Here is a 20,297-nt window from a genome sequence, read left to right as displayed (position 1 = left end):
TGAAAGGCTTGCTACATGCCTGCAATGTTAAAACCTCAATTATGATTCCCTAAAAATCTTTCTATTAGTGTATTACCTCTGTCAACATTGAAGGTGTCCCAACAATTTGATATCAACAAGTATTACTATTAAAAGATTGTATTGTATCAAGAGTTCAAAGGTCAAACAAATACCAAATTTTCACTTCTACAAAATTAAGGAATACACCTCCCTTATATATGCAACAATCATTTAGCTAATTCTTGAAAATGGAGCGACTCGCACCGCTTAATAGACCAACAGTAGGTTAAGCGCTGTAGCAGAGTTAAGATTCAGACTTCCTCAGAGGCATCTATATGTTGTCCATCTACGGTTGTTGCACCAACCAACCTTTCTGTTGCTAACCTTTCCTCGAGAGCCCGAGCACCTCTTTCTCTGAAATATTAAGACAAATGGACTTAAGCAGTTATCATGATTTTGACTCTACTTCCAAAATGGAAAGAAAAAACCAACCAAATGAAACCACCAACAAAATGACAAAAAAAAAAAAAAAACACATACTGCAGAAAGGAAAAGGTACAAATCTTAGATCCAGGGAGAATCAGTAACAGTAGAATGCTTGATTCAACCATGCTGACAAATAATTACAGAATAAAAAACACATGAATGGCATAATGTGAAGTTCTATAATTCATCCCTGACTAATGAAGTTGCAGCCGCTGATTCTGGGGTTTGGGCAAAAGCAAATTTATGTCTTTGGCTTTGATTTGAGACTAAGGTTATCATTTTGGGTTCTTCCATCTGTCTTTTCTAAGATATTCTTAACCGACCTCTCTCTTACTTCAATTGAAACATAAATCTCATCAGTTTACTGAATAGTACAGAGTAGTTTCAGCTAAAATAAAACACCTTATAGTACACAGTATAATATTAAGTTCATCAACATAAAAGAAGTAATAACTAAACAGTTCCAATAAACGTCTATCAATAAATTCAGCTTCACTCAAGTTTTTCAATTATATGATTACTAGCTATGCAGGTAATTTCAGATTTAAGGTTGGTTTACTTTAGGCTCAGGTCATCCTGACTAAGTTATTAAACACATTGTGACACCTCACATTAAGTAATTTCAGGAATTACACAGATTTGATTAATGTCACCAAGTTTCAGGCACACTTATGTTTGTTTATTTGATTGAGCTAAGGTCACACCCTAAAACACTGCCCATATCTATATTATTTCATCAACAGATCTATACCACAGTTAATAAACACCATATACCAAGGTATAGGGCTTGAAATAACTTCTTCCATGATCTACCCTTGGCTTATGTCAAAGTATTGGCGTGTAAGTTTCATGACGATAAAATGTATTGATAAATTAGATAATCATTAGACCATTTAAGGGTAAAGGTACATACATACAGACCTCTTGGAGCCTAACAACAGTGGATTTCAAATTGAGTTCTACTAATTATGGATAATCCCTCAGTAGTATGATTTGGTTATTTGGAAGGACATAATTTCTGTGTGGGGAGGGAGCAGAACGAATAACAGAGAGATGAAGAGACTAATGAGGGAGAATGGAGAAGAAGGGGGTAATGGATAGGGGAAAAAGAGGATCTACAACTGCCAGCAAGGCTCTACATCTGGGAAGTGGGAACAGCAGCAAATGAGGCTGAAAGAGATAAATAGGGAGAGGGCATAGAAAGGAAGAAGGTGAATCAGTCAGAGTGAGAGTGAGAACTTGGGCCATTCAAAATGGTAAATATTTATGTAATCGGCATTAGTGTGCAAGATATCAGATATGCATATAAGCGGTAAAAGCTGATGCACAAAAACTAATCATGGGCTGTGATGACAAAAAGGAAAACCATCTTGATACATAAATCAGACCAAAGAAGGAGCTATGGTGGGGGTTTTATCCCCTTTTGTATACAAAGCTTGAGTTCTGCTGAACACTTAGTAATTATGTCCGGGAAGAAAGAAAATTAATTAAAAATTGTGCAACCTAACTCCCTTTTACACTGTCTTTAGTCTGATTCTTAAGATCTACGGCACATATATATAAAAACTTAATGACGCTGGATCTTCCACTTATATATAGCACTATTCCATCCAACTAGCACAAAAATTTCAGTTAAATGCCGGGGCTTTATAAATTATAGGTAAGATTAAGACAGAAGTCTTAGCACAGTTCAAGTAACACAAGGCTAATAACTTGAAAAATTACTCATGAAAGAGAAGGCAAAAATTACCTTCGTCTTGAAGCCTCAATCGAATCAGAGCCTGGAAGTGGGATCCCTCCCAGATCATAACCATTTCCCTCATTAGAAATATCAGACCTTCCACAGAACATCCGATGGAAAATTGTTGAAATAGGATTAACCACTGGTCTGGATGTTGACAGCATCAGAAGAGGATCAACTGAATAAATGATTTAAGGGAAATACTTACTTTCCAAGAGATGAATAGGTCAAACATGATGTTACCTTAAAAATTCTGGGAAGAAAGTGGCAAATGCAAACTCATCACTTGGGTCACCCCTGAAGTTAGTTTCTGATCTTCTCTACAAGTATCTTAGGTAGATCCAGCTCATATATGTACCAAAGATTATCATGGGAAGGTAAGCTGCCGAATCTGCCAAGAAAAAGCTTGCAGTGACGGACAGAAGAATCATGATAGATGGTAGCCACTGCATTTTGATGACACAAAAGGCGTGAAATAATCAGAACTTAAATTTCAATATCTCTTTTGCATTCTTCAGCTTGACTTTTTTAAGGGGTGTTGGGGGTAAAACATGCTCGGTGTTACCTTAGCTTTAATTTTTGCAATTCCAAATACAGAAAGCTCCTGATCGGGGATGATTTGCTTGATACCAACCAGAAACCCTGAAAGCACTCCATGGAAGCCAGAGATTGGCATATAGCTACATAAAGATGGAAAAGTTAAGTATCAGCAGTTTCAGCACTTCAGCAGCATAACAAATCTGTTTCTCAGAAACAAGAGAAAAAACAAAACAGACAAGGAGAGTGGGGGGAGTAACAACAAACTGAAACTTTGTACAACACTGTAATGTTTAGGAAATTAGGGCAAGGACATAATTGAACTTTGCATCATCCTGCAGTGAAGTCAACTGCTTCTATTAAGCAAAACGACAATTCCTAGGATCTTCAAGACATGTCTTTGATTGTCACGGAGTAACTGATCAATGCTCATGCTGAACTGTGCATACACTACCATAAAAAAGAATATTCTAGTCAAACCTAGTTAGTAGTGCAAGCTAATATCACTATAAGAGCTTAAGAGCCTAAAGAATCTGAATGATAAACTCACTGATAACCAACAATTGATTATATCCACTAACAACACAATCAGTACTGTTCCAAAAGCAGCTACGTCCTAGAACCCAGGTAGCAGGAGCTACCCTTTCAAAATTAATGGAAGAAATGACCAGTGGATACGAGATACTAACATGTGCCACAGGAAAAAAAAAGTTGATGTAGCCCACAACTGCTTGAGTTGGTCTAGAAGACAAATGACGATAGAGATGAGATAATAAAGAGAAAACTGAAAGAAGAGAACACAGGCAAAAAGTGAGTGAGGGATGAAAGGAGAACAATAATAAAGAAAACACAAAATGTAAATCCAGCTAAAACTTCCAGAGTCTTCATCAAAATGTATACACGAGGGCGCAGAGAATGAGTGATGAATGAAGCAAGTTCGAAAAGATAATGGGAGTATAGAGTGATGAACTGATGATGGGGGAACTCATTGTAAAAATATAATATCCATGACAGACAGGATGGAAAAAGAGGGTTTGCATGAAATTCAACTACAAGTTTCCTAAAAGATACTCAGAAGTATATAAGGTGATTGGACGGTGATAACACATTAGTCTGCAGGAGTATTACAATGTGGCAGGCAGTAGTTCTTATTCAGACAGTTGATATCACCCTCCCCTGAACATCGTGGCAATTGGATATCAATACCACTACAACAGCCCCACCCTATACCGTGCAGAACTTCCATCGACAGGGTGACAGACACCACATATGGCATAGCTTGGGCAAGAAGCCAACTCCATGAAGATGAATGTGGGTCAACATATCCTGAACGCCGTACAACTTTATTCCTTCCAAGTAATTTCAGGTGTAGAAGCCAGAATATCCAGCCTACATGCTCCAACAGAAGACCTTCAAGAGAGTAAGAACCAACATCCAACATTTTTCTGAGTAAAAGCTCAGAACTTTTTCTTTCAACGATTCGTACAACAGAAAAACCAAAGCCTTATTTACAAATGGATAGGGTCGGCTGCATGAACCAAGAAACTATCTCCCTTTAATCATCCACAAAGATCCTCTTCCACCATTTGTTTCTATCTAGTGCTACTGCACGCTCTCGCAAACCCATTTTCCTCATGTCATTTTTAGCTCCCTCCATCCAAGTCATATTTGGCCTACCTCGGCTTAATTTAAACCATTATCCCAAATTTCCACCTTCCTTACCAGTGCATCCATTTTCTTTCAGCTCTTTGTGATTTTAAGTAACCCATTATTTCCTTTTTCTGGGGAGTACTACCCAAGATATTCATTAGATCTATACTATTCAGTTCTCACACAAAATTAAAAGATAGAAATCAATATGACATGTATGATAATACTAGCAAAACGGCCCGGAAGGGAACCCGACAGATCAAGCATACCAGTCCACCATTTCAATAGTCATTCTAATTGGGCATCTAAAAGTCCATTATATGAAAATACCACGATCCTTGTTAAATCTCTCAATCTACAAAAGGTCAATATGTGATACAGACTAGAAAATCTAATCCAAGTCATCTTTAATATGCTGGTCAAGTTATATCTACATCGTTTAACATTTACAGCATATTATTGGTCTAAATTCCAACCAAGGACTACTAATTAGAAAGAGAAATTTCTTAATGGCAATGGGACCAGACCCTCCCCTCTTTCCCATGTAAGAGATACAGGAGTCTTTAAGCACACAATTACAACAACGTACATTTCAAATGTTTAAAGGAAAAGAAAATTCTAGTAAGGATAAATGGCAATACTAAAAGTAACCTAATGAGGTTTTACAATTACCCAACAGAGAAAATTCTTGCTACTTTGATGGCCCCAATTTCATACAAGTTAATTTTGTCTGTAAATAGATAACACAGTTTTCTATTGGAGTTTTAAGTACATAAATCGAGGGCTTTTGAGTGGTACAAAACTTCATATGAGACGGTAGTTTCCATTCCCTGATACCAAAAACAAAGTTGAGGAAGAGTAAATCCCCGTGACAAGCAGAGACCAATTTATGAGTTTAAAAAGTGAGTGACTGTTTGTGGGACAAACAATATGAGCATGTAATACACAATTTGATCATTAACATTGTCCTGAACTAACTCACTCAGAGTACCAACCCAGTTAGAATATTAGCACAGTCATTAACATGGTCAGATTGACTCACCAACTAACTCATTTATAATGCTAACACTTGGCAGAAGTTGTGACTAACACGAATGCTCAAGTGGAAACAAACTCCTTGCCTCGAGCAGGAAGCTCAATCTTTGCTTAAACTAGTTTACCTACTAGGCCAAACACTCATACACAAAGTTTCAGTGTCCACATCCATCAACTCTAGTTTAGAGTTTAGACGAAACCAGCCACCGTTTCTTTTTAGAACAAAGATCCTGTAAATCATTATCCTAACCTTATTGGTTGGATAGAATCTACAAGCCTGGATGTCCCAGAGGTCTGGGCTTTAAAGGGATGAAACAAGCTTAGTTTTAAAAGGCGCGCTTAAGCGCGCATAAAGCCTTGGAAGCTCGGAAGCTCACAGAAAAACGCTTCTGCCAGCCGAAGCCTAGCGACATACAGGAAGCGCGCACTTCTTAGCGTTTCTGTGCTTTTACGCTTCCTAGAGCTTTTGCGCTTCCTGTAGTCTGGGCAAGACCCTTCTTTTTATTTAAAAAATAAAGCCACGTGACTCTAATTTTTTTTTCTAAAGTATCACGTGATTTCTTTTTTTAAAAAGCGAATATTTGGGGGGTTTTTGAAAACCCTAGTGCAATTTTCTCCCGTAGCCGTAGCCGGATTTCTCTAGCCTTCTCGCCGGATTTCTCCAGTCGGATTCTGAATTTTTCTTTCATCTTTTCGATTTCTTTTTTTTTCATATTTTCTTTCCATATTTTCTCCATCTTTTCTGAACTTTTGAAATTTTATTATTTCTTTCCGGGTGCTCTTCGCCTACAGGAAGCGTGCGCTTTCGCTTTGCGCTTAACCTCCGGGGCCTTTTTGCCCGACTGTGCGCTTCGCGCTTTTTCGAAGTAAGGAAACAAGTAACAAAGCTATGTAATAAAGCTGCTATGGAGAATAATCTCAAATCCAGATAATCCTGGGCTTTAAAGGGGATGAAACAAGTAACAGAGCTATGCAAATGAAGCTGCTACGGAGAATAATCTCAAATCCAAATAATCCTGGGTCCAATCGATCACCAAAAATTCCTAAGAGGTAGGGGTTTTGGTCTTAGTATGAATCCTCGTATGATTATATACTCCTTTTGGTAGTGGAAAATATTAAAGAAATTAAAACCATTGTTTAGCAAAGGTCTTTGTGAAAGTGGGGTAAGGTTCTAATGTTCTCTTTTATCATAACAGTTAGGTTCATCGTTCATCGTTCTCCGCCAAAAACTACCGTTCTAGGTAGGCAAGATTATTCAAGATCCACATTAAATGATTTTATCAATTCATAGAACCAACGGAATGTAACTAGTAAGCTTAGCCTAAGTGCTTCTCCCTCAAATGCAGTTAAGGATATTACAACTTTTATAAGTATCCACAATCCATCTAATGATATCGAGGATAAGGTTTTTTTTTAGGGTCTTTCTCCGAACCCCTCATTGCCTTTCACATGAATTAGGTTCCTTCCCACCTCCAAAAGTGGATTATAGGTAGATTTTGGAAGTTAAATGTCCCTCTCAAATTAAAAATGTTTGTAGATAACATGTATTTAATGTGTAACCTTTACCTTTAGCACCTTCCTACAAAAGATAGATTATATAGAATTAAGGTCTTTGTCCTACTAGAATATGCTTTCTCATTTAGAAGTGAATGATAATTAAGCACTACTAAGTTGCTCTTCTTTTTCAAGCGATTTTGTCAAAAACCTTAACACGTGTTGTAAAATTTGAACAATCCAAACATATTTATGCTAACTCTCCAGCCTCTTCTCTCGCTCAACGAAGAAATCCTAATATTTGACGGAATACCCCCTTCCCCCTTCCATACCATTTCAAGCTAAATATTGGTAACTAGGGCTCTGTCATTTATGGCCACTTAGGACCTAGCCGATCTTGAAGCCCTAAGAAGTATTGTTGGCATTTTGCAAGCAGAATCCTTCTCTCTGGAATTTCGGGGAGGCGTTATTTCTCCGGTCTTAAACTTTTGGTCATTGAGGTCATAATTTGTGGCATCATCTCAACAAACGATAATAGAAGATTTCTTGGGCTATCCACGACATAGTTTGTGATGCAGGGATGATACTATGCAACTTGGATTCTCTTTCGGTCACTACTACCAAGAGATAAAACAAAGAGCCAATATTTAGGACCAATATCCTTCTAAGAGTCCCAATCCCCCTTTTGATTATGTATCTGTTCCATTCTTGTAATATGCATTTTCTTTGAGCATTTGTAGCAATGAATTAAGTTGGTCCTATCCCCAATCTCCGGTACAAGGAAAAAATATAGAACTCATGTACCGGGTAAACTTTCACATGCCCAATTTAATTTTTCTGACTATATTGCACTTTGTTATTTCTCCTCCATTTTTCAATTTACTTTATGTGTGTGGCTCTGTGCACCCGCTGCACCGTCAACTTAGGAAAGTCGATATGAGACGGAGGAGGTATTGGAAACATATTTTTGCCAAGTACCAAACCATATCAAAATAAAGGTAAAACATGCTCTTACACAATATGCAAAACGATACCGAACAACGCAAAGACAAGACTGCCCCAGTAATTTGACAACTCTACAGCACTTACAGGTAAATTTCCAGCCTTGTTGCATAGTAAAAAGCAATTGCCGTGATGAAGACACAGACGTAAGTAAGAAAGTTGACAACAAGGATGAACTTCACAAATTCCTTAGAACCCCAAATGGGTTCAAGCAGCTTTCCAATGAAAAGTAGAGCAAATATACTAATCGCCGCCTGGAGATTTCAAATAAAAAAAAAAAAAAATATCAAGATTAGTGAAGTCATCCATAATATAAAAGCACTGATAAAACAGCATCAAGGAAGTTTGAGATAGAAATGAACTGTTCAGTTACCCCATATGTTGTCTGTTCAATGTAACCAGCTGTTAGGAGATTCCACGCAAAAGGAATTGTCCTACCAATCAAACATTATAGGATTATAGATCCATTTACATATGAATATATAAAGTTCAAGCACAAGCAACATCTTATATCATACGACAAAGAGAAAAGAAGGGTTAGTTAGAGGAAGAAGGGGTATTTCTCACTCAGCCGCTTAGGTTTTAAGAAAATGTCAAATACCTTCCTCCGTAAAAAATTCAATGTGAGATTTATACATCAAACATCCTGTTCAAACACCCTAGCAGCTACAGAGATACTGAATGAGATACCCCCTAAAATTCATACACTTGAAGATCTTTAAAAATATCTAAATGACCTGGCTCTAACTAAAAACCCAATCAGAGTGTGTTGGTGTATTTTACCTCTTCCGTCAGTGTATGTAATATGCATAGTTGCTTACTATCATGGCCCCCAATAATTTTCTGTTGAAGGTGATCCCAATATGCAAGTGAGGCTTTTAGATTTAAGGTAACTAAATCCCTGTTTAGCATTGCCCTCAATTTCAGAAAATGGTTGAAGCTGCCTAAGCTGCTCTAGCATTTAAGGAGGGATTTCTGCTGCTTGTTGATAATGTTGTAGGTTCGCCAACAAATTATCTTCAGTGTGAAATTTTAATTATTTTCTGAAAGTTAGGAACATTTATGGAAGTGTTGTTTTGCCTTAAAGTACTCAAAAGGTATTTTCGAGGTGGTCCGAAGGGTTCCTATATCCCGATGACCTTCTTTTCCCTCATTTGAAGCCCAATACAGGGTAAAAAGAATACACTCTCAAGATGTACTAAAAAAATAGATCATGGCATTGAAAAACAAATGGAGCACAAAAACAATGCAACCTAATAAAGGTTACCACAGACAGGTATGAAAATCCACGCGGTCCTGGGAATCATCCAGAAGAACAAGGCAGAAAGGCACAGGCCAGATTTCAACATCATCAGGTCGTTGTCCAGTTCAGATCAGTCATGCATGTGGATTTTGGTGTGGATTCTTGCCAATATCATCCACACCTATACTCATTTTTGTTTCATGATATTATAAAAAGCCTCTTTATTTAGAAGAATTGTACAAAGCCTCTTGACCATACATATTCAGTGCGAATTGAATTTATACCTATGTTTTGCATCTTGAGAAAACTTACTTTCCCTATATACCAGCCACTACTAACTAGAAAAGGAGGAGTTGTCCAAATGTACTCAGTTGGAGACTTATGCTTTTTTGTATAATAATTGTGAGTCATAGGGAGAAAATCATGGTCAGCCTGTACATGTGCGCAAGAACATAAAACTGAGTATTGAAGAACAGGAAATTTTCACATCACTATAATTGAAGATATCAAGAACACATTTTTTATATATATTATACTTGAAAGTTGATACTTGAGACTCTACTTTTAGAACCTTAACTTGTTAAAAAAGGTTATAAAATTTACTCCCTCTGTTTTCCTGAGTTCAGTTACTAAACCAACAAGACCAAGGAGAAATCAAAAGACGGACCACATATGTGGGAATTATTACTTTTAGGAGGAGAGAGATAGAGAGTAAGGGTTTTATTAAATAAAATAGGTTCCATAAGGTGGGGTAGGTGACGATAGGATATGAATAAAAGGTTGTCACAAGGAAATAAAGTAAACGTCAGTATAACTCAAAAAAACTGATTAGAACAAAAAGTGAGTAGAATTCAAGAAAATCGAGGGAATATTTTAGTGACAATAAGACAAGTTTGAACTTATGTATAAAGTGAATTACAACAACAACAACAACAAAGCCTTAGTCCCAAAATGTTTTGAGGTCGGCTAACATGAATCGTCGTAGGAGATCGTCATTGTCACCAAACAAACCAAACCAGAAAGGAGCAGGAAGTTAAAAAATAAACAAGAGGGAGAAAGTGGAATTAATGAAAGTAAGATAAGAGGAAAATGTGTATATATATATACATATATATATATATATATATATTACAGAAAAAAAAATATTATAAGCGATAATAAAAATATGTATAAAGTGAATTAACTGTATAAATACACCAGTCCTTAGTAAAGAATAATAAAAGCAGCATGAGATATTGATAGAATAAAGGAATATAAGTTTTTGGATTTTTGGACTAAGTCCACACCAAATTCGTGGTTTGAATAGGTCTTTTCTAATTTAATTTAAACTCACATTCAACATTTCAAAAAAAATTCTACTTCTGTTAAAATTTGGAAATCTAAGGCGCTGGATGCAATAAAATTAAAATTCTCCTTACTTGCTAGCCTATAAGCACTTTATAGCGTGAAACTAGATAGCCAAAACCCAAATATCACTTGCATTACTAAAACTACAAGTATTATCCCCTTCTTCAGAGCGAAAAATGGCTTAGTCCTCACTTCCTTTTAGTCACTCTTTCGCTCATCTCTCCCAAATTGCTGGATGCACTAAGACTCTTCGTTGAAAAAAATGCCTCAAACAAGCTTATAATGCTTGTAGAAAACAAGTAGGCTGGCAAATATATTTTGGATGGATTTTTCCTTAGTCCAAATTCAGTTTCAATAAGAACTAAAATATCTTAATTCTAGTATTAATCATATCCATTGCATTTAGATTTAAGGTAAATTCAAACCACCAAGTCCAAATGCCCCACTCCCAATTTACAATACAAAAAGTGATTTCAAGTAAATGTAACGAAACAAGTTTTCCCATAACTACGAGTTGAAACCCTATGCCGGATGGCAAGGATTTACTTTATATAAATAATAATCTATAAACCCCTCTCCTCGGTGAAAATATTAATCTTTGGGGTTGAATAATGAACCCTGATTACTATTTTGGTTCAACAATCACTTGCTTAGTGTTAGATAATAGCAGTTAGTCTCCAATTTCTGTTTGATTCGTACTTACACAAATTGAATCTATACCTTCACTTCCTTATTCCTCTTCCATACTTCCATCATCAACATTCAAAATTTTTGTGAACTTCAACTTTAATCTTTGAACTTTGGTGAGAACAACCACATTTAACTCCAAACCTTGTTTTCCATTTCCAACACATGCAGCAATGAAACTCAACACACACATCATACATATTTCCTCAATGATCAGTTCTCAAGGGGTCCATGATTGTCTAGACTCCCTAATGACCAGAAAGAGCTGAAAAGATGAATGCTATGTGGATCATATATATAATTTCTTCTGATTACTCCTTCCGGAAATGTTATCATACTTATGATAGATGCTTTGAGTGGGGTAAGTCTTCCTTGTATTAATGGAGATTATGGTCTCAACTCTCAAGTTGTGTCAAGTTGAAGGATGTTACAACAACAACAACAAAGCCTTAGTCCCAAAATGATTTGGGGTCGGCTAACATGAATCGTCGTAGGAGATCGTCATTGTCACCAATCAAGTTGAAGGATGTTAACACCACAAAATCACATTCTTGCTTAGCTTTTAGTACTTACTACCCATAAAAGAAAGTTATGTTGTTAAAACGAGCTCCTAGGACTTAATTCCTTCAGTTCTAATCCACATCCCTTTCACTCTACAATAAATCTTCTAGTTATTTAAGCAGGATATAAGGTACTGTTTTAAAGGGAATGCTGCAAGTGCCATATACACATATAAAACTTGTAATGCTTTGAATAATCTATACACCCATTCATGACAAGTGAAAACATCGCCCTGGATGTTGGCATGTTGCTTTCTACATCACATATGCTTAGTAGACAAAATAAATTTATCAATTCCACTAATATAAAAAACACACACAAACCCTCAAAAAGATATACGAAGTACTCCGTACTAAAAAGCAACAAAAACAACCCATCAAATCAAGCACAATGTAGTGTACCTTGCAGGAATAAGAGCGAGATAAGTGACGGCCAGAGGTAAAAGCTGAACTACAATGTGGCCACCGACAAGCACCACTGCAAGCCCTTTACACAGCTGTGTAAACCCTGTAAACAATCCCCCACCCCAGGCCCGTCCCTGGGGCAGGGCATAAGGAGCCGCCGCCCTGGGCCCAGGGAAAAGGCCCAATATCTCTTATGTCAACTATAATAAGAACAAATATTTTCCCGTGCAAATACATACACATTAAGTAACATAGCTTGGTGCTATGGTTAGCGTCCCAAACAACTTGCCAACCAGGTTCGATTCCCAGCACTGTCAACATTCTCTAATTTAAGCTTTTTTTTTTTTCTTTTGTTTTTTCACGTTTTCTGTAGTTTTTTTTAATCTTTGTTTTCTTTTTTAGTATCCAATATAAATCCAGATGAACACCAAAAAAGAGAATCATGTACAATCCTACTATTTTCTTTTTCTTTTATTAATCTAATCACACTTCTTATTTAATTTAAGATTTAGAAAAATAACTGAATTAAGATTGGATACGTCATGTTGTTATAGACATTGTCTTATGTTAACGTGATGATAAATGTGTGAAATATTAAAATATAATTCATGATTTATAGCATGAGGTCAAAAGTGTTCAAGCCTTAATATTATTTTGATCGAGTTAAATTTTCTTTCCGAGTTTAATTAGATATAGAGTAATATTAAATCTTAAGAAGTAAAAAGCCAATTAAATAACATTTTTTCAATATATAAAAGTATACCCCATCTTTGAGAAATTTTTTGTCCCTAAACCTATAAAAGTATGGCCCCAATTTAGTTTTTTGCCCATAGGCCACTAAAAAGTTAGGACCGGCCCTGCCCCACCCTACCGACATCGCCAATTAGACGAGGACAAACCAACAACACCAGTTTAGAAGATAGCTAATGCAACTTTACAATCTACAATTTACACTTGAACTTAATGTCATCAATAGCAAATTGGAACTTCAAATATCAAAGAAAATCATTTATCATACAAAAATTAACATACACAGATCTAGATAACCTTAAAAATATCAAAACTGAAGTGATATGAAAGAGAGAGAAAAAGAGATCATACTCCAGAAAATGCCGGAGTACTCATGTCCTAAGACTTCGATTGACGACGATAATTAACCCAAATGATTCAATTTCCAATGATCTTCGTCAATTGTTCGTTTGCGAATTCCTTCGCCTTTGAATTGCAATTCTGAAATTTTGAAACTGAGAAATCATTTTTGCGTAATGTGAACTTGAAGGATTAAAGTGAGTAATTTCATGCCAGATCTGAATGATTGAACATGAGATTAGGGATTGAACGAACCTGAAAATGTTGCTATTCCGCTGTTCAATTAGTCGAAGAAATTTGATTCTGAATTGCAGAAGAGAAGGGAATGAGAGTGATGGTGGCGAGTCTTTCTGTAGGATGCAGAGTGGAGAGAAAGAGCGTGACTTCTGGAGGAAGTGAAATTCAATTCAGGAATTTTGTTGTCGTTGGAACTTGGGAAGGCCGATTAAAATTCAAAGGTAATTTTAAGTAGAGGTGGTAAAAGTTGACACCAATGTGTGTCGTGTGAGGTGGTTAGATATTTTTCAATAGATCTTGCGCGCACAAGATGTACAATAAATTTATTGTACACCAAGATAACTTTAACCCTTTTTTTATAACTTTAACCTAATTTTGATTAACTTTTATATTAGTAAAAAAAATTGATAGATAAATATTTTGAAAGGTTAAATGATTGATTTTATACATTATTGAAGAAATAAGTTTTACTAAAATGAAAAAATTTATTACTTAAAAATAGATAACTTTTACATATATAAGCTTAACTTTTAAGCATTTTGTGTTAACTTTTACTTCGGTGTACAATATTTATTGTACACCCATTGTAAATAAGAATTTGTGGTTATTTTTTATTTAGTTTTTAACTTTCGTTCAGTTCAATCCAATCCAGTTTACTTCAGTTCCGTTCCGTTCCGTAATATTCAATTTAATTTAATTCAATTCAATCTGTAATTATTACGGAGTATTATTTGTTAATTTATTATTATTATTTTTGGCAAATAAGTAATCAATATATTGAAGTATTTCAAAGAGTTTTACAACATAATGCCAAGGAGGCACCTAAACAAAAGGCTAAGAACACCTAGCCTAAAAGAAACAAAGGAAAAAGTTGCAAAGCATGGAACCATTCCCTTTTAGAATCGCTTACTTTCTTCCGAGTAAGATTAACTATTACGGAGTATGTTCTTAACATCATGTTTGATGCTAGCCACCACCTTCTGCACAGAAGGAACTTGTTGAAGCCAAACATCCTAATTTCTAGCTCTCCAAACATTATAAACCAAAGCAGCAACAACAATTTAGCTCACTGCCTTCCTGAACTGGCCTTTGCTATGTCTTTTATTCCACTACATCAAAGAATCCATATTGGATTTGTTGTTGCTGATCCCAAACCAACTAAAGATGGCTGCTTTACATTGAATGCTAAACTCACACCAAGAAAAGGTGAGAAACAGTTTCACTGGCAGAGTCACAAATTTGGTAAAATTCGAACATGAACTTGACTACCTTGACTGGGGCTTGCAAGGAATTGATGATAGATTTGGCACCTCGGAACTCAACCCAAAGTACCTTAGAGTTTTTGCATAAACTATGTGCGCATTATATCGAATTCATGCTCGTTGTTAGTTTGTGTAGAATATTACGTGATATGTGAAACTAATAAACCAATGCATAGTTTAAGGTCAATAATGTCAATAGAAAACGCTTAAAATGTCAAAATGTAAACAATAGTTGTGAATCGAAACGACCAAAATTCCGTGCTCCGCAACTAATAGCGCCTTCCAGGAAGGCGTTGTGATATTCCAACGGTGCTCACTTGAGCGCAAGAAAATTGTAAGTGTTGTCATTTGTATTTGTCTATCATTAGTAACGAAGTCATCATTATCATTCGCATCATCATCTTTTCTCTGCATTAAAAACACTCTTCCATTTGACGTTGGTCCACGTGCGGGATTACGTTGAAACTTGTAGTGCCACCATTTTCTTTGTTTACATCGTTTCTCCTATCACCTTGCTTTCTATGTATTTGAGGATAATCTTTAATTTTGTGGTGTTTGCTACCTCATTTAAAGCAATCTCTTGTGCCAATTCGACATTCTTTCTCGGTATGCTTCCATCTTCCACAATTAGCGCATCACGATTCTTGTTGAAGTTTTGGTTTCCGTTGTTTCCTCCTTAATGGCAAGTATTTTGTTTCTTGTCGTTCGACTGATATTCTTTGAAATTTCCTTTTCGTTTTCCATATGTTTCTTTTGTAGCTTGATGATTCTTTCTACGTTAATTGCTCGATCGTACAAATTTTGGAAAGTGTTGATCCTAAAACTCGAGAGACGATCTCTAATCTCAAGGTTTAGTTCTCCATCAAAGTGATTCATCTTTTGCCTATCAATAGTCACCAGGTCAGGGAAAATCGAGCGAGTTCGTTGAATTTCACTATACATTCCAGAATATTCTTCTTTCCTTGACTTAGTTGGATAAATTCTAACTCCATTTGCAGTTGTATAGAATGGGGGTAAAATTATTCCCGCATAACTTCTGTGAGTTTCTCCCAGCCAAAATCAGGCTCATTTTGGATTCCTTTTATGCTTTTCCATCAAAGGTGGGCTTGTCCCTTCAGGTAAAAGACGATATAGTTAACCTTCCATTTCTCAGGGCATAGCGTTGCATCGAACAACTTCTCCATATCGTTAATCCATTCTTCAAATTCGGTAGGGTCTGGCTTGCCATCATAAGTAGGCAGGGTTATGAGAAGTAAATTTCTTGAACATGTTGGAGCATTTTTCTTGCTCTGACCTTGGCTTTTGACGATTTCCTTGCAGAATTTTCGAGATTATCAATCTCATTATTTCCAGTCGATTATCACTTGTTTCTCCTGGGGTGTCCCCGGAGATTGGGTCCTTGCGCAATGCTTTGATTCTTTCCCTGAATCCTTCCAGAGATAATGTGAATTCATGATAACCGTTTCCACCTTTAACGTCGTGATCGTTCCTAGCACTGCCAATAGAAATATTCCCCCTTGAAGCCATCGTCGATATGGTAGCAAAAATACATACTTCAGATCATAATAAGGAAAGCATTCTCGTTCCCCATTCCTATCACTCACAATCAATTAATTTGTTTTTAACCATTATATTTTACTTCTTTTAATTCTATGTTTGACCTAATTCATCTTATTAGTATGACAAAATTGACATAAAACCCTTAGGATTTTATTTAATGGTCGCAGAACTTTTGCTCTGATACCAAGCTGCAAAGCCCTGACTCCCAGATACCATTAATTATGTTGATTATATTTAATTAGCAGCGGTAACCCTAACTTAGTCGGAGCGTCACATGCCGTATCCATCGCGGAAAATAAAAGGCGACATTAAACTTCTTATTTTGCTAAATAAACTTTAGTAACAGTAAATACTTTTGACTTTGATTAAACCTTAGTATTATAATTAAGTGAACTCAATTCGACATGCATGAATATGAATGCGACATGCAAAGTTCTCAACCTAAGGTCGGTCTTAGTATTGTATGATGCAAGTGGTCGGTTTAGGAAGGAAAAGGGTCCTTGACTGAGAGGCGGTTCAGGTAACAAAGCACCTTCGCCCAAGGGATGTGTTTGTTGGCGGACGACCTCCATGCAAGGTTTCAGGAACATCAAACAAATGTCAAGGTTCGGTGGGCTCGGAAGTGGTCAACAGTTTAATCGGGAAATTTATGGAGATTGACCACTACTTTACCCCCGGGCTAGCCCGAATGTAGAACACATTCGTATGGGCGAAGGTAGAAATTCATTTTGCACAAATAGTATTTTCGAAAACATGCATGAGATGCCTAGAATCACAATTGTATTTTGAATTTTGTATTTGAAAATCCTACCTTTCGACATTCGTTCTCGAAGTTTGGGAGCACTCTTTCGAAGTTTAAGACTTGAGCTAAACTCCCATTTGAACTTTGTGCAAAATGGGCAAAGGGCCACTGTTAGCCACTTCGCCAAGTGCAGACAGCAGTGCCAGGTGTTGTACTAGCGTCTAGCGCTCCTTCCAGTGCCCAGCGCTTGAGCGCAATAGTGGCGGATTGCTCAAAATTGCTTGCTTATTCGAATTTGAAGTTTAGGACTTCCCAGTGGAGTCCCCAGATTGTAGGGGTTTTTTTTGAATTGTACGTTGTACTTTGTTTTCGTAAAATTGTATATGTTGTATTTTTGTATCTCGAAATGCAAGTTAGGGGAATTTGATAAACCCCGATTAGGACTCACCAAAGACCTAAACTTTGCCCGGTTTATCGAAGAGAAAAACTCGTAGTTTTGACTTGATTTTTTACAACCCCACCCGATCAAAGGGCCAAAATCTAGAACTTTCTAATGACGTTAACCGGTTTTGAACATTTGAAATATCAAAACTTAATATATAAAAGTCTACATAAAGACACCTATGATTTTCAAATGTTGAACCTTGACGGAGTCGCCACCAAACATATTAAGGGTCCCGTTTGAAATGACCAATGTTGGCTCTTTTTGGACAAGACATTGAATCACTAGTACATAATTAACTTTAGGTAACACCGAAAAACTGCTACATAAAGGGGGTAAAGTGTTCCCATAGATAATAGGTAACACTTTATGGGTGATACATCTGCTCGTGCTACCTATTCTATTAGGTAACACTTTTAATAACATATGATAACACTTTTACTAGTGTTACCTGTTAGGTTATGATACATATGACAATTCATAAATCATGCGGAAACAACCATTTAGCCAGGAATACATATTATTTACACATAATCATATAGCATAATTTAGATGCATACTCTTTGTTGCGTGCCTTCCCTAGCTGCGCCCGAACCGAACAAGAACAAGTCTTTAGGACTCCAAGTGTCGTCCCTCCGTAGATAGTCCACAGCACGTCCGGATCCGCCTTAAGATTGACCAACTAGAATCGCCCTTAAGGTACTAGAATTTTCGGCACTCTTAGGTAAGAAATATGACTGAATTTTTCTCTCAAAACTCACTTTGAATACTTGAATTAATCTCTGAAAATATGTGACCCTAGGCACGTATTTATAGAGTTATGGAAAGGGAATTGGAATCCTAGTAGGATACGAATTAATTAAACTTAGAATCCTACAAGAACTCTAATTAATTAATTTATCCTTTTCGGAATAGGAATTTAATCATATACTAACTCTAATAGTTTTAGGAATCATGCATGAACACAAACTCACACACACACGGCAGCCACGAGGGCCGCCCATGCGTGTGCGTGCGAGCAGCAGCCCACGCAGCGAGGCCATGGCCTTGGCGCGCGCTGGGCCTGCCTTGCGGTGGGCCTGGGCGCTGCCTTGGCTGGGCGCGCGTTTGGCTTGCTGGGCGATGGCCCGACTTCGTGCTGGGCCTTCGTCCGGCAGGCCTCGTCCGATGCTAATTCGTACGATACGCTTCCGATTAAATTCCCGGTTCCGGAATTCATTTCCGATACGAACAATATTTAATATTTCCGATTCCGGAATCAATTTCCGTTTCGAACAAATATTTAATATTTCCGTTTCCGGAATTATTTTCCGATTCCGATAATATTTCCGATTCTGACAATATTTCCGTTTCCGGCAATATTTCCGATTCTGGCAATATTTCCATTTCCGATAATATTTCCTGATACGTACCATGTTTCCGTTTCCGGCAACATCTACGACTTGGATAATATTTATATTTCCGATACGATCCATATTTCCGTTTCCGGCAATATCATCGTATCCGGAGTATTCATTTCTTGCCTGTGACGATCTCAGCTCCCACTGAAACCAAGATTCGTCGATTCCGAATATCCATAGATGGAGTATCTAATGCCATTAAATACTTGATCCGTTTACGTACTATTTGTGTGACCCTACGGGTTCAGTCAAGAGTAAGCTGTGGATTAATATCATTAATTCCACTTGAACTGAAGCGGCCTCTAGCTAGGCATTCAGCTCACTTGATCTCACTGAATTATTAACTTGTTAATTAATACTGAACCGCATTTATTAGACTTAACATAGAATGCATACTTGGACCAAGGGCATTATTTCCTTCAGTCTCCCACTTGTCCTTAGGGACAAGTGTGCATTTCCTAATTCCTTTGTCGCTCGATGCTTGCTCTTGAACATAAGGTAAGAGTTGTCATCCTTATTATGTCCAGAGGTGTTTCTCGGTTTCAGAGTTCAACTGATCAAATAAACAGATAATCATAGCCTATGATTCATCCGAGCACGGCCATGCATTTCACAGTTTCTAGCTCTCCGAGTGGCCTTGTACAACTTTTAAGCATCTCATCCCGATTTATGGGAGGACAATCCCAATCTTGCGATCTTGATATTAGACTTCGTTTGATAGGTGATTACTTGAGCGTTGCCTTTATAGCCTCCTTTTACGGTGCGACGGTTGGTCAACGTCAAAGCAACCAGTTCTCAAACAAGTAATCTCAAATCACTCAGGTATTGAGGATTTAGTGTCTAATAATTTAATGAAATTTACTTATGACAGACTTTCATCTCTTACAGTAAAGTTTTATAGGTCTTGTCCGATACTAGTCTTCCCAAAGTAAGTATCTATGCAAATGATTATGACATTGCCATGTCCACATAGTTCAAGAAACAGAACTACTAGTCATCTTGCATTCTAATCGTCTAACGTTTTCTATGCGTCCAATTTTATAGAAAACTCCGACTAGGGACCATTTTCAACCTTTGACATTCAAGTTCACTTGATAGACATTTCTTAGTCACAGGACTGGTCCTGACAGTCTATCTTGGATATATCGTCAAATTGAAGGGACTCATCATTTAATAAACCACAAATTAAATGGAAAAATGAATTCTTTTCATTTATTGTGAATGATTAACCAATAATGTTTTACAAAGATTTAAACTCTAAAACTTTAAAACATTAAACAGAGACATCAAAGCCATTCTCCAATATGCTTGATTCCCATAGCTGCAGTGTGCGAGTTGTGCTTCGCCTGCGGCAGAGGTTTAGTCAATGGATCTGATA

At 36.9% G+C, this 20,297-nt stretch overlaps 1 pseudogene; it reads right to left on the bottom strand.

The window, feature by feature from the left end:
* Positions 1 to 105: 105 nt before the first annotated feature.
* LOC130463064 (rhomboid-like protein 19) lies at positions 106 to 16,302 on the bottom strand (annotated as a pseudogene).
* Between the last annotated feature and the right edge of the window lie 3,995 nt (positions 16,303 to 20,297).

Source organism: Spinacia oleracea, chromosome 6 (genome assembly GCF_020520425.1).
Source record: "Spinacia oleracea cultivar Varoflay chromosome 6, BTI_SOV_V1, whole genome shotgun sequence".
Taxonomy (NCBI): Eukaryota; Viridiplantae; Streptophyta; class Magnoliopsida; order Caryophyllales; family Amaranthaceae; genus Spinacia; species Spinacia oleracea.
Note: the sequence above shows the minus strand (reverse complement) of the source record. Positions and strands in the feature narration are given on the sequence as shown.